This window comes from Ambystoma mexicanum, chromosome 6p, assembly GCF_040938575.1.
Source record: "Ambystoma mexicanum isolate Mex_15411 chromosome 6p, UKY_AmexF1_1, whole genome shotgun sequence".
Lineage (NCBI taxonomy): Eukaryota > Metazoa > Chordata > Amphibia > Caudata > Ambystomatidae > Ambystoma > Ambystoma mexicanum.
This window is the reverse complement of record NC_090935.1, coordinates 417,930,609-417,943,614: the sequence shown is the minus strand read 5'-3', so window position 1 is coordinate 417,943,614 and position 13,006 is coordinate 417,930,609. Positions and strand designations below refer to the sequence as shown.

At 44.0% G+C, this 13,006-nt stretch overlaps 1 long non-coding RNA gene across 2 annotated transcripts in view; it reads left to right on the top strand.

Moving 5' to 3' along the window:
• Positions 1-5,862: 5,862 nt before the first annotated feature.
• The window catches only part of LOC138510931 (uncharacterized), a 169,308-nt gene continuing 162,164 nt past the window's right edge, over positions 5,863-13,006 (top strand). For both annotated transcript variants that reach the window (XR_011280476.1, XR_011280475.1), the window contains exon 1: positions 5,863-5,989. This is a non-coding gene — a long non-coding RNA (uncharacterized lncRNA). The remainder of the gene's footprint in view (positions 5,990-13,006) is intronic.

Sequence of the window (13,006 nt, the reverse complement as noted above, 5' to 3'; positions counted from 1 at the left end):
ACCCTTCCTTGTAAATTCCATTAAATGTAAGGTCTTCCAGAGCCTACTTGGTCGGAGTGTATTACTTGAGGCATCAGAGCCACCAATACAGAGCCCACAGTTTGGGTAAAGATCTTTTTGTTCTTGTTCAATAAGGATATAGGGGATGTGACGAATCAAAGGTATTCATCCCTTCTCCCCAAGAGGACAAGGACTCCCATTCCTGTGAGGAACTCCAAGCCACACAGCATAGTACCATACATGGGGACTATCTGCTACAAAGACTAATGTAGCATTTACATATTTGATTGAAGGTAATGCTGGAAGCAACCAGCCAGGAGAAGGAAAGGAGAATACCTCTTTAAGAGAAGACACATACTTCACTGGGACTAGTGGAGAAACATGGAGAAACAGCGATTGTCCTATGTGAGGGAAGCCCCCCTGACATGAGCACTCCTTCGAGAGGCAGTACTGTGATGAGCTGAGGAGCCGTGACTTTCGATGAGCTGCAGAACGCCAGAATAAGATGGTGGTGGCCCGGCACACTCAACAACGGAGGAGTCGTTGTGAAACAGGAAAGCAGAGTCCTTAGTAAGGTGGCGGTAAATCCGCATCCATACCGTGGTGGGCAGGACGTCCAACAAAAAATACTGTGACCATCAGAGAAGGCAGCTGGGAGTGTGAACAGCTTCTTAACGTTAACTCCTGTATACAGCAGAAGAGAAGCCGAGAACAGGAGAGCAATGAAAATACAGAATGAGAAGGCAACTGGGAATGTGAACAGCTTCCCAACGTCAATCTCGATATGCAGCAGAAGGGAAGCCGAGAATGAGAGCACGATGAAACCAAGGAACGAAAAAGGCAGTATTGAAGAGGATCACAAGAGCGAATGCCATGGCCCACAACATTGCCCGACATACAGAGAGGTAACAGGGGAACAGGAGAAGTGGAGGTTCCGGGGCAGCCAAACACAAGAAGAGAAACTCGTCCCAGTACTCACAACGAGTTACTTCATATAAACCTGTGTAATTGGAACTGTGTAAAGAGTAAATTGAATAACCCTGTGTGGGAAGTCTATGCAGACTCGGAAAGAATATCTGATAAAAGAGGGAAATTACTATATGAATCCCAAGATGAAAAGGGGAGAAACTGTGGCATCAAATCTTGTAATTAAGAAGGACAGGCAAGACTATCAAGTGCACAAGATAGTTATAAAGAGAGAACCCAGGAGACGGGAAATACAAAGTTGGAAGAAACCGCAGTCAAGCTGAGAAAGCCTGAATCAGTAGATTATGAGAGGTATGGCGGGTCGGAAGAAGAAGTCTGACAATTGGAAGACATGATTTAATTTCTTTTAATGAAAATTATAAGTAGAAGGCCTAACTTTCCCTATCACTAAACAGAGTACCCTACCTATCTCAAGAAACAAAAGCTGCTCGTCCATTGTCATAAAATCCAAAAGAAAATATATCTTCCATCCAAAACTACCCTATCTGGCCCTGCCACTAATGTTAACTAACTTAAATGGACCTAGGGAATGATTTGTCTTTGCGGCTCTCTCCTCCAGTTCATTCAATAGCTCTTTGAATTATACGTCCTCTTGGTAGAACAGATAGTCTCTGCGATCAACTATTGTAGTTCCTCAAGAACACTTTTCTTTGTCATGCTTTCTGTGGTCTTCTTTTAGAATGTCTGCCAAGTAACCTTTCTTAATACTCAGATTGTTATTTGTAGTTGTCCTTTGCCCCATTCTGAGCTTCTATTATCATCAGTAATACTTATAATTTCTCTGATCTAACTGGTATATCCCAGCCGTATTGATTCAGCGCCTCTCGTCTAGGCTTCTCACTTCTGGGTTGAGTATCTCTTTGCTACTTGTGAGGACGCAGCCCTTCTCTTCTAGGCTTTTCATTTCTTACTTGGATTTGCTGCGTATTTGATAGCTCGTCCTTTGCACTGGGACAGGTGATAGCTTCATGTAATCTCTTCCCTCTCTTTCGGTCACTGGTTATTTGTCTCTAACTCCTATCACATCATTTTAGCCCTGCTTTCTCGTTCATGTGACTGGAACAGGTTTTCTCAGAGTGATAGGTGATATCCTGCGGGCCTCCTGCTTATCCCAGTCACCCAGGTACCTCTTACTTGGTAGGCACCAGTGGTTGGGCTCGGCTCTCGCATGTGACTGCTCTCTCTTTCTCAACTTCTCACCTTCAATTTCTCGAGTTCGCATCGGATTCCTGCTTGTCAGTGGTGCTGCTTGTTGGAAGCGCACCCCGCTTCCTTCATGAGTGGTATCGGTGTTGTTCTTGAGACGTCATGCCCACTATGTCCAGCTCGTGGTCACACCACCACCAAGTCGCTTGTTTGTCTCTCGTCGACCCGAGACTCTTCCTGCTTCTGCATACGCCGACTCTCGGGTGTCTCGTCCTAGCATCCTCCTTTTCTCATGTCATTTGGTTTACTCTAGCATTGCCTTCAGCCAAAGACAAGGGGTGCACATTCTTAGGCTTATCAGGTAGTCCCATGTATGCCATTACATTTGTTTGTGTAGGGAGTTCCTCACATCAGCGGTACTCCTTGTCCCCAAAGGGGGAGTCTCTCCCGGTGAGGTCCCACTTGCCTCGATCTGTAGGGAGAGTTTTGAAGAGTGGGCTCACCTGAAGGGAGGTGAGCCTGCAAGCATGGCAAGCGGTGCTGGTGCTCACAATGAAAAGTAAACGCTACCTGGCATGCCAGCATGCCAGGCAGTGTTTACTCACTTTGCACTGCAGAGTGCAAATGTGAAGTGCAGAAGGCTGTGTACATGCTTCTACTTTGCCTTTTGCCATTTACATTTGCACCCTGCAGTGCAAATGATGCACATTTGGGGGCAGTGTCCTGTCTAAGTTACAGCATAAATGTAATGGATCCGAGCCGCCAAATTAAGTTTTTATAGAACATGAGCACCAAAGTGTTATCAACTCTCTTCCCATTGCCCGGGACACCACTGCTAGTTGGGTCTCTTCTGTCATCCCTACTGTCTGATACAATTCGGTTCGGAACGCATGGTCTGCCTCATACGTGTTCGTAATGGGGTAGTCCTCACACTTGAATAAAAAAAATGAGGGCCAATGGAAATCCCCATCTGTGCATCACTCCCTTTGTGCTAAGCTAAGTCGTGAGCTGCTTGCATTCACACTGTTTGGACAGAGTCAACCCAAACAAGTCTTGGAAGATCTGTATTGTGGACCCCTCGAGTCCACCTCGCCTTCCTTCCGAGCTGTCCTTAACATCTCAGTCTTCTGTTTGTAACTTGCACACTACACCACCACCGACCTCGGGCCCCACCTCCTCTGTGAGCCCTCCCAATGCAAATCTCCTTAGCACCCTCATCCTGAAAGAGGATGTTTAGGATGTCCTTAACATTATGCTCCACCCCCACAGGGGATTCCCCCTCCACTTCCTTCAGACCGAAGACTCTCAGGTTACAGCGTCATAGCCTGTTCTCAAGATCGGCGAAATTTAGTTCCAAATCAACCCTTCTAATTTCTAGGTCCATCAGCCTCGCGTCCATCGTCATTTCCAAAACTGTTAACTGATTGCTCTCCAAGCCCTGCATTTTCTCCTCCATCTTGTCCACCTGCTCTCTCAACTCCGCTACTGATGCCTGTATATCCGATCGGAGAGCTTTGCTCTCATGGAGTATGCCCCATATGTCACTGTTTGTTGCACCCTCGATTTGCTCTCTTTCTGCCTCCTTACATAGGGGCTCCCAATCCATGGTCAATGGAGTGTGCGGTATCTCTGAATACATTGCAATGACTCCACACTTTCGAAATGAATGATGGGGCACCTGCCCTTCACACTTGCACTGAGCGATCCCAAAAACCTCACTCCAAGACCACAGCAGGCTCCTCACCTCTGTCTTTCCGATGAGCACGGACCACTCTGCCTCTACACGTCCATGCTCTGCTTCAGAACTAACCAGGAATTTGAGGAAGCTTGACCCCCCAGGTACGCACTGCTCCCTCCACTCTGGCGAGATTGCCCTCACACTGTGAGCGGTATAGGGGTCTGTTCCATTCTCTCTCGACCGCACTTCTTCAAATGGCGCAAGTTGATTCCCCAGTACCTCAGGCCCAGCACTGGAATTTCTGCAGCCTTGGGCCTTGCAGCACACCGCTGGCTCCCTCTCCCCGTCTTCACCGGTCAACGTTCTGCCTCTGTTTGCCGTCCACCACATCAACTATTGACCACTGCCTCGTACATCAGCTCAGAGTAGATTGCTCACCTCCACCCAGCTACTCCGAAGTCACAGGAGGACTTTCTCTCTTTTGTTTGGAGTTTCAGGCTGCTCCAAGAAACAAGGGGGAGAAGGGAGTCTCTGGAGCTCAGAATCACACGGCCATCTTTGTCCATTCACCTTAGCGGTCCCGCAGGAAGAATTTTAAAATAAAAAATAAATGGCAATGAAAGGGCAACTAGTATTTAAAAAAAAAGTTTAAACTTACATGTGGTTGTATTATTGCATGTCATGGTTTTGTGTTCAGTTTGAACAATGGAACTTGTAGTTCAGTTTGCCAACTGTAAGAACTATGCTAAACGTGGGAGCATGTAGTGCAAAGAAAAACTCAGGACTGGCTCGAATACACCCCCATGTAACTGGGAAATGTGTGAGGTATGCAGTAAATGTGCAAAATCCGTAAATAATGGATTGCCACACTTTGGTACAGCCCTTATATATTTACGGAAAAGCACAAATCAATATCGGATGCATTTATAAGATTCCTTTGTATCTGCGAAATACATCAAAAGTTATGTTTCATTTAAATGCAGGTAACAGTCTTACCTCTTTGGACAATGGGTGCTAAATTATATATTTTCTTTTTAACATCTAAATAGTTATGTCCTAAAAATGTGTGTCTGCCATGGATAGGGTGACCAGACGTCCGGGTTTTCCCGGGACAGTCCGGGGAAATCACCTGACGTCCCGGGGTCCCGGGATTTTTTTTAGTTTATAAACCCCGTCCGGGGTTTTGATTACAGACCTTTTTTGCCTTTGTTTTTTTTTTGCCGGGCCCCGATTTCGAAATCCCGAAATCGGGTCCCGGCGCAACTTTTCCTGTGAGAATGGGCCCCCATTTCCTCCCCCTTCCCCTCCCCAGCGCTCTCCTCCAATGCGAGGAGTGTGCCTGTTAGCACACCCCCTCCATGACCCCCGCAACGGGCCAACAAAACAGAAGTAGGACTAAAGTCGAATGTGTATTTTCTTTAGTCCTACTTCTATTTCCATAGCCCGTCCGGGTTTTTTTTTTAGAAAATCTGGTCACCCTAGCCATGGAACTCATTTTCTGTTAAGATTGATTCGTGAAGTCGCTGTTTGCCCATTTGCTGTGCCCGACATCAGGACAGACATGCCCGCATTTCATCAATGAACACATGCAGAGAGCAATGCTTTATTTTGGATGTGCAACAAATCATTTTCTCGCCAAACCGAACGCCACGTGCTTCGAGAGACAATGGACATGGAACTTTATTGATTTCTATTTCAGTCCACAGAACATTTCTTTGCACAATTCAAGTACTCGGATTAAAACATTGAAGAAGGAAAACTGAAATGCGACCGTCGACCTAAGTTAATCCGCTGATTACATGCAAAAAAAGTTGTAATCGCTCTGTTCGAGATAGTTGAATGTTTCTGTTGCAATGAGAAATGTAACAACTTTCTAAATTCCTGACTATGAGTAATTATTGAAAAGTGTAATTTATGATCTTATTTTTTTTTAAGCGAGTAAACATTAAGTGTGTGTGTGTGTGTATCTTCCACGTTTTGCGCTGGGTAACGTGATGGTGTAGTTGCTGACAGCGGACGTTTGTCTACGCTGTGCACCAACGTCATGGCAAAGGGCGTAGTATATCGGCTTGACATGGCGACAGCTTGAGGGGCATGTGTTATGATGTACTGCCGCCAGGGCACGTGAACTTCGGGTGATTGATCAATGGATTATCACAAGATGGCTGTTTTCTTCCCGTGCGTATCTAAATATCAGAAAAGAGAATATAAAATGCTTTGGAGGGAAAATGGGATGGATTAATATATGCTCAAAAATACATACCCTATCCATTGGGGCACTACAATTCTTAAGCGAACTTCTCCTTTAAAGGCTTCATGGGTTGTGGGTAAGCGGCTGAACACTAAATGCATACAATCCGATGTAATCAAAGTGAATTCCACTCTGTTATGTTAAAAACAACCAGCCACAGATTTTGCATACGGATGCGCACAAAGTATTTCTAGATTTGGGAGCTGGAGTCCTCACTTGGTTGGAGGGTTTGAGGTATGCATGGAACTTAAGCTGTGCTATTATATGTTAGAAAAGCTTTGCCAGTTGCCCCGAAATTAAATGGTAAGACATGAATGCTGCTCAGATATGTCCCAGCCGCAAATGGTCATATGACCTTCACGCTATCACATCCTCTACACATCAATTATAACTAGCATATTTAATTGAAAGTTGATGTCCTCTGTACATTGGCATGGCTGGTAAATTGGTGCTGGGTTTTGCCACAGGACAATTTTCTCATTTCAATCCAAACAATGGTTTTCAAGTAGTACATGCACATGTCAATATTCTTTTTCTGAGTGGCATGGTCCCGCTTATTTTGCCAGTAGTGAATGGATTGTTTTATTTGACATTATTTACAGCCCTGCAAAACCACAGCTTGGAGGTGTTTTTTTAACATTACTGATGTTTCAATGCTGGATGTTACAGAGCTCAAAAGCATTTTATGGATCCCCTTAGAAGGTTGTTTAAGCAGCAGGTGTTGGGCCACATATAACATATTAGACGTATTTAATCGGCCAGCAGTAGCCGACCGCTCACGCAATAATAGTCGTACGATAACCAGCGCATCAGCTTGCATGTGCCATGTACTTTGGGATGGGCCATTCTTGATGAGGCTGGCACACATTCATGAGTACAATTGTAAAATGAAATGAACATCTGCAAAACTCAAAACGATTGGCTTTGTCAATGCTTGTTAAATAATGGGTTGAAATGGTGTTTAAGAACACACATTTCAGTAAATGTGGGTAAAAAACATAGAATTTACAATTGGTTTTGTATGGGTGCACATTGAATACTTCAATAAATGTCTGGTAACTCACAGTTGAGCATTTAGCGACACATTGTTATGCTGGCTGTGCCCAAAGAAACTCATGACGCTTGCCTCACAGGATAGGCCAGCCCTGCCACTGCAAAACACATGTTCATGCTGTTTTTTGCCAAGGAAGACTATGAGAATATAGTAGCAACCTCGAATGGTAGACGATCTTCCACTACTTTTCTGTCACAAAGCAAATTATTATATGACTTTACTGAATACAAAGGAGGGTTTGAATTTGCCTGGGGGATCTTGTTGCGGGTGTAACATAGCTAAATGACAAAAGTGTTAAGGTGGGCACCACCTCTCTTAAACACCAAAATGTTCATACAATAAATATGATTCAGGTCAAGTGCAGGGTATGGAGCAATGCAGAGAAAATATCCCTGGTACAAGGACAACAAAACAGCACAATTTCACCAAGAGGACCTCTCCAGGTGCTGTGTGCTTACTTATTTAGTCCTAGAAGATTTTACCCAGAGAACCTCTCTGTGTGCTGTGCTGTGGGCTTACGTCTTTAGTCCTAGAAGATTTTACCCAGAGAACCTCTCCAGGTGCTGTGTGCTTACTTCTTTAGTCCTAGAAGATTTTAGCCAGGGAACCTCTCCATGTGTTGTGCTGTGTTCTTACTTCTTTAGTCCTAGAAGATTTTACCCAGAGAACCTCTCTGTGTGCTGTGCTGTGTGCTTACTTCTTTAATCCTAGAAGATTTTATCCAGAGAACCTCTCCAGGTGCTGTGTGCTTACTTTTTTAGTCCAAGAAGATTTTATCCAGAGAACCTCTCCAGGTGCTGTGTGCTTACTTCTTTAGTCCTAGAAGATTTGACCCAGAGACTTTAGTCCTAGAAGATTTGACCCAGAGAACCTTTCCGTGTGCTGTGCTGTGTGCTTACTTCTTTAGTCCTAGAAGATTTTACCCAGAGAACCTCTCCATGTGCTGTGTGCTTTCATCTTTAGTCCTAGAAGATTTTATCCAGAGAACCTCTCCGTGTGCTGTGCTGTGTGCTTACTTCTTTAGTCCTAGAAGATTTTACCCAGAGAACCTCTCCATGTGCTGTGTGCTTACTTCTTTAGTCCTAGAAGATTTTATTCAGAGAACCTCACCATGTGCTGTGTTCTTACTTCTTTAGTCCTAGAAGATTTTACCCAGAGAACCTCTCTGTGTGCTGCGTGCTTACTTCTTTTGTCCTAGAGGATTTTACCCAGAGAACCTCTCCATGTGCTGTGTGCTTACTTCTTTAGTCCTAGAAGATTTTGTCCAGAGAACCTCTCTGTGTGCTGTGCTGTGTGCTTACTTCTTTAGTCCTAGAAGATTTTACCCAGAGAACCTCTCCATGTGCTGTGTGCTTACTTCTTTAGTCCTAGAAGATTTTATTCAGAGAACCTCACTATGTGCTGTGTTCTTACTTCTTTAGTCCTAGAAGATTTTACCCAGAGAACCTCTCTGTGTGCTGTGTGCTTACTTCTTTAGTCCTCGAAGATTTTACCCAGAGAACCTCTCCAGGTGCTGTATGCTTACTTGTTTAGTCCTAGAAGATTTTACCCAGAGAACCTCTCCAGGTGCTGTATGCTTACTTCTTTAGTCCTAGAAGATTTTACCCAGAGAACCTCTCCAGGTGCTGTATGCTTACTTCTTTAATCCTAGAAGATTTTACCCAGAGAACCTCTCTAGGTGCTGTGCTGTGTGCTTACTACTTTAGTCCTAGAAGATTTTAGCCAGAGAACCTCTCGCTGTGCTGTGCTGTGTTCTTACTTCTTTAGCCCTAGAATATTTTACCCAGAGAACCTCTCTGTGTGCTGTGCTTTTTTCTTACTTCTGTAGTCCAAGAAGATTTTATCCAGAGAACCTCTCCAGGTGCTGTGTGCTTACTTTTTTAGTCCAAGAAGATTTTATCCAGAGAACCTCTCCAGGTGCTGTGTGCTTACTTCTTTAGTCCTAGAAGATTTTACCCAGAGAACCTTTCCGGGTGCTGTGCTGTGTGCTTACTTCTTTAGTCCTAGAAGATTTTACCCAGAGAACCTCTCCATGTGCTGTGTGCTTACTTCTTTAGTCCTAGAAGATTTTATCCAGAGAACCTCTCCGTGTGCTGTGCTGTGTGCTTACTTCTTTAGTCCTAGAAGATTTTACCCAGAGAGCCTCTCCATGTGCTGTGTGCTTACTTCTTTAGTCCTAGAAGATTTTATTCAGAGAACCTCACCATGTGCTGTGTTCTCACTTCTTTAGTCCTAGAAGATTTTACCCAGAGAACCTCTCTGTGTGCTGTGCTGTGTGCTTACTTCTTTAGTCCTAGAAGATTTTACCCAGAGAACCTCTCCATGTGCTGTGTGCTTACTTCTTTAGTCCTAGAAGATTTTATTCAGAGAACCTCACCATGTGCTGTGTTCTCACTTCTTTAGTCCTAGAAGATTTTACCCAGAGAACCTCTCTGTGTGCTGTGCTGTGTGCTTACTTCTTTAGTCCTAGAAGATTTTACCCAGAGAACCTCTCTGTGTGCTGTGCTGTGTGCTTACTTCTTTAGTCCTAGAAGATTTTACCCAGAGAACCTCTCCAGGTGCTGTGTGCTTACTTATTTAGTCCCAGAAGACCCCTTTTTAATAATGTGAATGTACTGTTAAAGCAATAATTAGTGTAGTCAAAGAAGTTTAGAAAAAACGAGAAAAAGCAACATGTTAATTAAAATGATGATTCATTTATTTAAGGCAAATACAATTCAAAAGCGAGGAAAAACAGATGCTCATAACATCAATGTAGCCAATGCATTTCGGACGGATGTCTATCCTCAGGGCTGTATTCACAAGAGTGTGAGAAAGAGAGCGAGAAAAGAGAACCAGCAAAGAATACAACATTAGCTAGTAGAATACTCCATTATTCCAGAAAGCGAGTTTAAAACATAAAACCAGAACAATTCTGATGGCCGTACCTGCACCATCTCTCCCTGAGAACTAGTGTAGTTCACCTCCAGGCGCTGGTGCAGCGTGGAACTCTGCACAGTGGAACTGCATTTGGAAAAAACATCGCCAAAATATGAAAGGAAAAAATGAGATAGTCCTGCGGGTGCAAAATATTACCTTACCGGATGATGCCACCAGCAGGTCTGACTGCAGGGGGTTCTCTGCCCATGCTTTAAAACGTATATAAATACAATGAAAAATGGCACGTGGCCGCCATTGCGTGAAGGTAATGCTGCAAAGTCATTATGTCTTTTAACGCCGTTAGAGGGGTTGGAGGGTTAAATCAGATATAGGAAAACAGATAAGCAATGAAGGGTGATGCAGGTTACGTTTGAGATATAATATTTAAAAAAAAGCTCAAAATACAAAGTGAGCACCTGTCGTAAGCAGAGATGTAAGTGCATGTGCACAAATGCAAATTAGTGTGCAAAATTAAGGTCCTGTTGCAGGAATGATGACTTTCTTATTTTTGATTTTGATTTATTTTTGTTTTCATTCATGTTCAGAAAAAACAACATGCTCATTATAATGATGATTCGGGTATATGATGCAAATACATGTACAAAATTAACGTCCTTTTGGGGGAAGAATGAGATTCTTCCCGCAACAAGACCTTAATTTTGTACACTCATCTATATTTGCCACATGCATTTGGATCTCTGCTTAGGACAACTGCTCTTTTTTTAGTTTGAGCTTTTTCTTTTGATCATTCTGATCCTACTCTTGAAGTCTTAAAGCAAATTGCTTGCTTAATGGCATGGGCGCTAGTTGGTCACACAGGTGATCAGCGACCTAAAGTACAGGGTCTAGTAAACAGACTGCCATAAATTCTAGCTGAAGGAGTAGAAGGATGGATGCAGATGACTGGATTACCATCGCCATAGCGAGCTGTGACCTTCAAAACAAGCCAAACCAACAACCTCTTCAGACGGTGATACTGGAAGACATACAGTCTACCAATGCCAAAACCAGGACATTCACACTCCTCGAAAGTCAGTACATGTGAGAACCTACTGCCCACAACAGGTCGCCAAGGAAGAGATCCAGAAGATGTTGGAGTTCCAAGATATCCAGCCCTCCCGAAGTCACAGGGCCTCTTCAGTCATTCTTGCAGCGAGCTGGGGAGAGCGCTGGTGCTTCTGCATAGATTTGGGAATGTCAATCAGATTTTGCGTTTTTATGCCTACCCAGTTGTATCAACAAAATGAATGAAAGATGAATACCGTTCACATATTTCTCAAAATAATATTTAATGGAATGGCAATTAAGTACACTCTCGAAACCCAGAAGACACGGAAAAAACTGCCTTGTTAACTTCAAAAAACGATTCTAATTCACAGTGCAACCTTTTGGGTTCCATGGGGCTCTGGCCACTTAAAAACGTCTAACAGATCAAGTGCTAAGACCTCACCAGGCCTACCCCCGAGCTACTTGGATCACAGTGTAACCCATAGTAACAGCTCGATTGAGCGCATAAAGCATCTGCTCCTGGTGACCCAACACTGCAAAAGGAAGGTTATGAGCGATTTGTCATCTGGCCCATTCTACATCTAAGGATTTAGGCTTCAAGTTTAGAATAAGGCCCTGTCCAGCCACAAAAAGGAAATATTCAATCAGTGCAGGAAGGTCCACTGACAACCAAAAAAAGGAAGTATTGGCATCCCTGGGTATAGTCAGATATTACCTGAGGTTCTCAAGTATCATTGACTGCTTGATTAACTGAAAGCTTTGCAACCCAATGAACTCTAATGGGCAGGCCAAAATAGGAGGATTTTGTGGAACTAAAACGGCCACAATACCTTTCAACCCTCCTCATTATGCTGGATTTCTTCCAGCTATTTATTCTCCAAAATGATGCTTCCCAGGTCGGGCTATGAGCAGTTCTCACACCTTTTATATGTCATTTAGAACTTATTTGCCTTGGAGGGAAATTATGCAGCAATTGAATTGGAATGTCTGGCTATAGAGTAGATGGTTGAGGTATTGAGATACTCTCATGGTCCTGCACGTCACAGATAAAAGAATCTCTGCAACCTCAATCCCGATATTATGCTGTGGTTTTTGGCTCTTCAACCCTACACTTTTGTCTATTACACAAAATCAAGAATAACTACAGCCAAATGTTGATGTTCTAAGTCGGCACCCATTCGAAAGTCCAAGGGGTATTCCCACAGATGGTCGTGAGATATGGACAAAGTGATATGCTTGAGGGAAGATGATGGGACTGGTGTGGCCCTTGTGGGCTGGTTAATGCCACCCGCACTGCGATGCATGTCTCAGGAACTATATGGTGGATCCACTGGGCTGCCCAGCCCATCCCTAGCCTCATGTGTATGGCAATTCATGTTCAAAGAGAAACTATTTGGCGTGCTGGAAAACAAACACCCTATCGGGAAAATACAGAGAGTTGGGAAGAGGAGCAAAGCACTCATGGATCCGCTGGTGCTGGTGTTCCTAAGTCAATCAATACAATAAGGTAAGCCGGTTCATTGAGAGACAAATCATAGAGCGAACCACTGACTCCACTCAGAATCCTGCACCTGTTGTATCTTTTTAGACATTACCTTTTATTTGCATTTTTAAACATAGCAATCTAACTTTAAGTGTGCCCCCAAAGGCCCCCCCCTCTCACCCTTTCAGTCCGACGGAGGTCCGTGGTCACTAGGTGTCTTCTGGAAGCAATCTGTTCCTCAGTGTTAGGAGTCGGTGCCAGACAGCGTCCCTCTGGCCCCTCCACAGGACACAGGATATCACTCCTACCCTAGGTCCATCAGTGGCTATTCTACTATGCCCAGGAGGCGCATTTTCCTTGGACACCAGGCACACCTCCATGTTGTATCTTTAAAGCTAATACGGGTAGTGGCCAATGTCTGCCACCTGGGTAATCAGGGGTTCACATAAGCAGAACCCAATCAAAGGACAAACTCAGCTG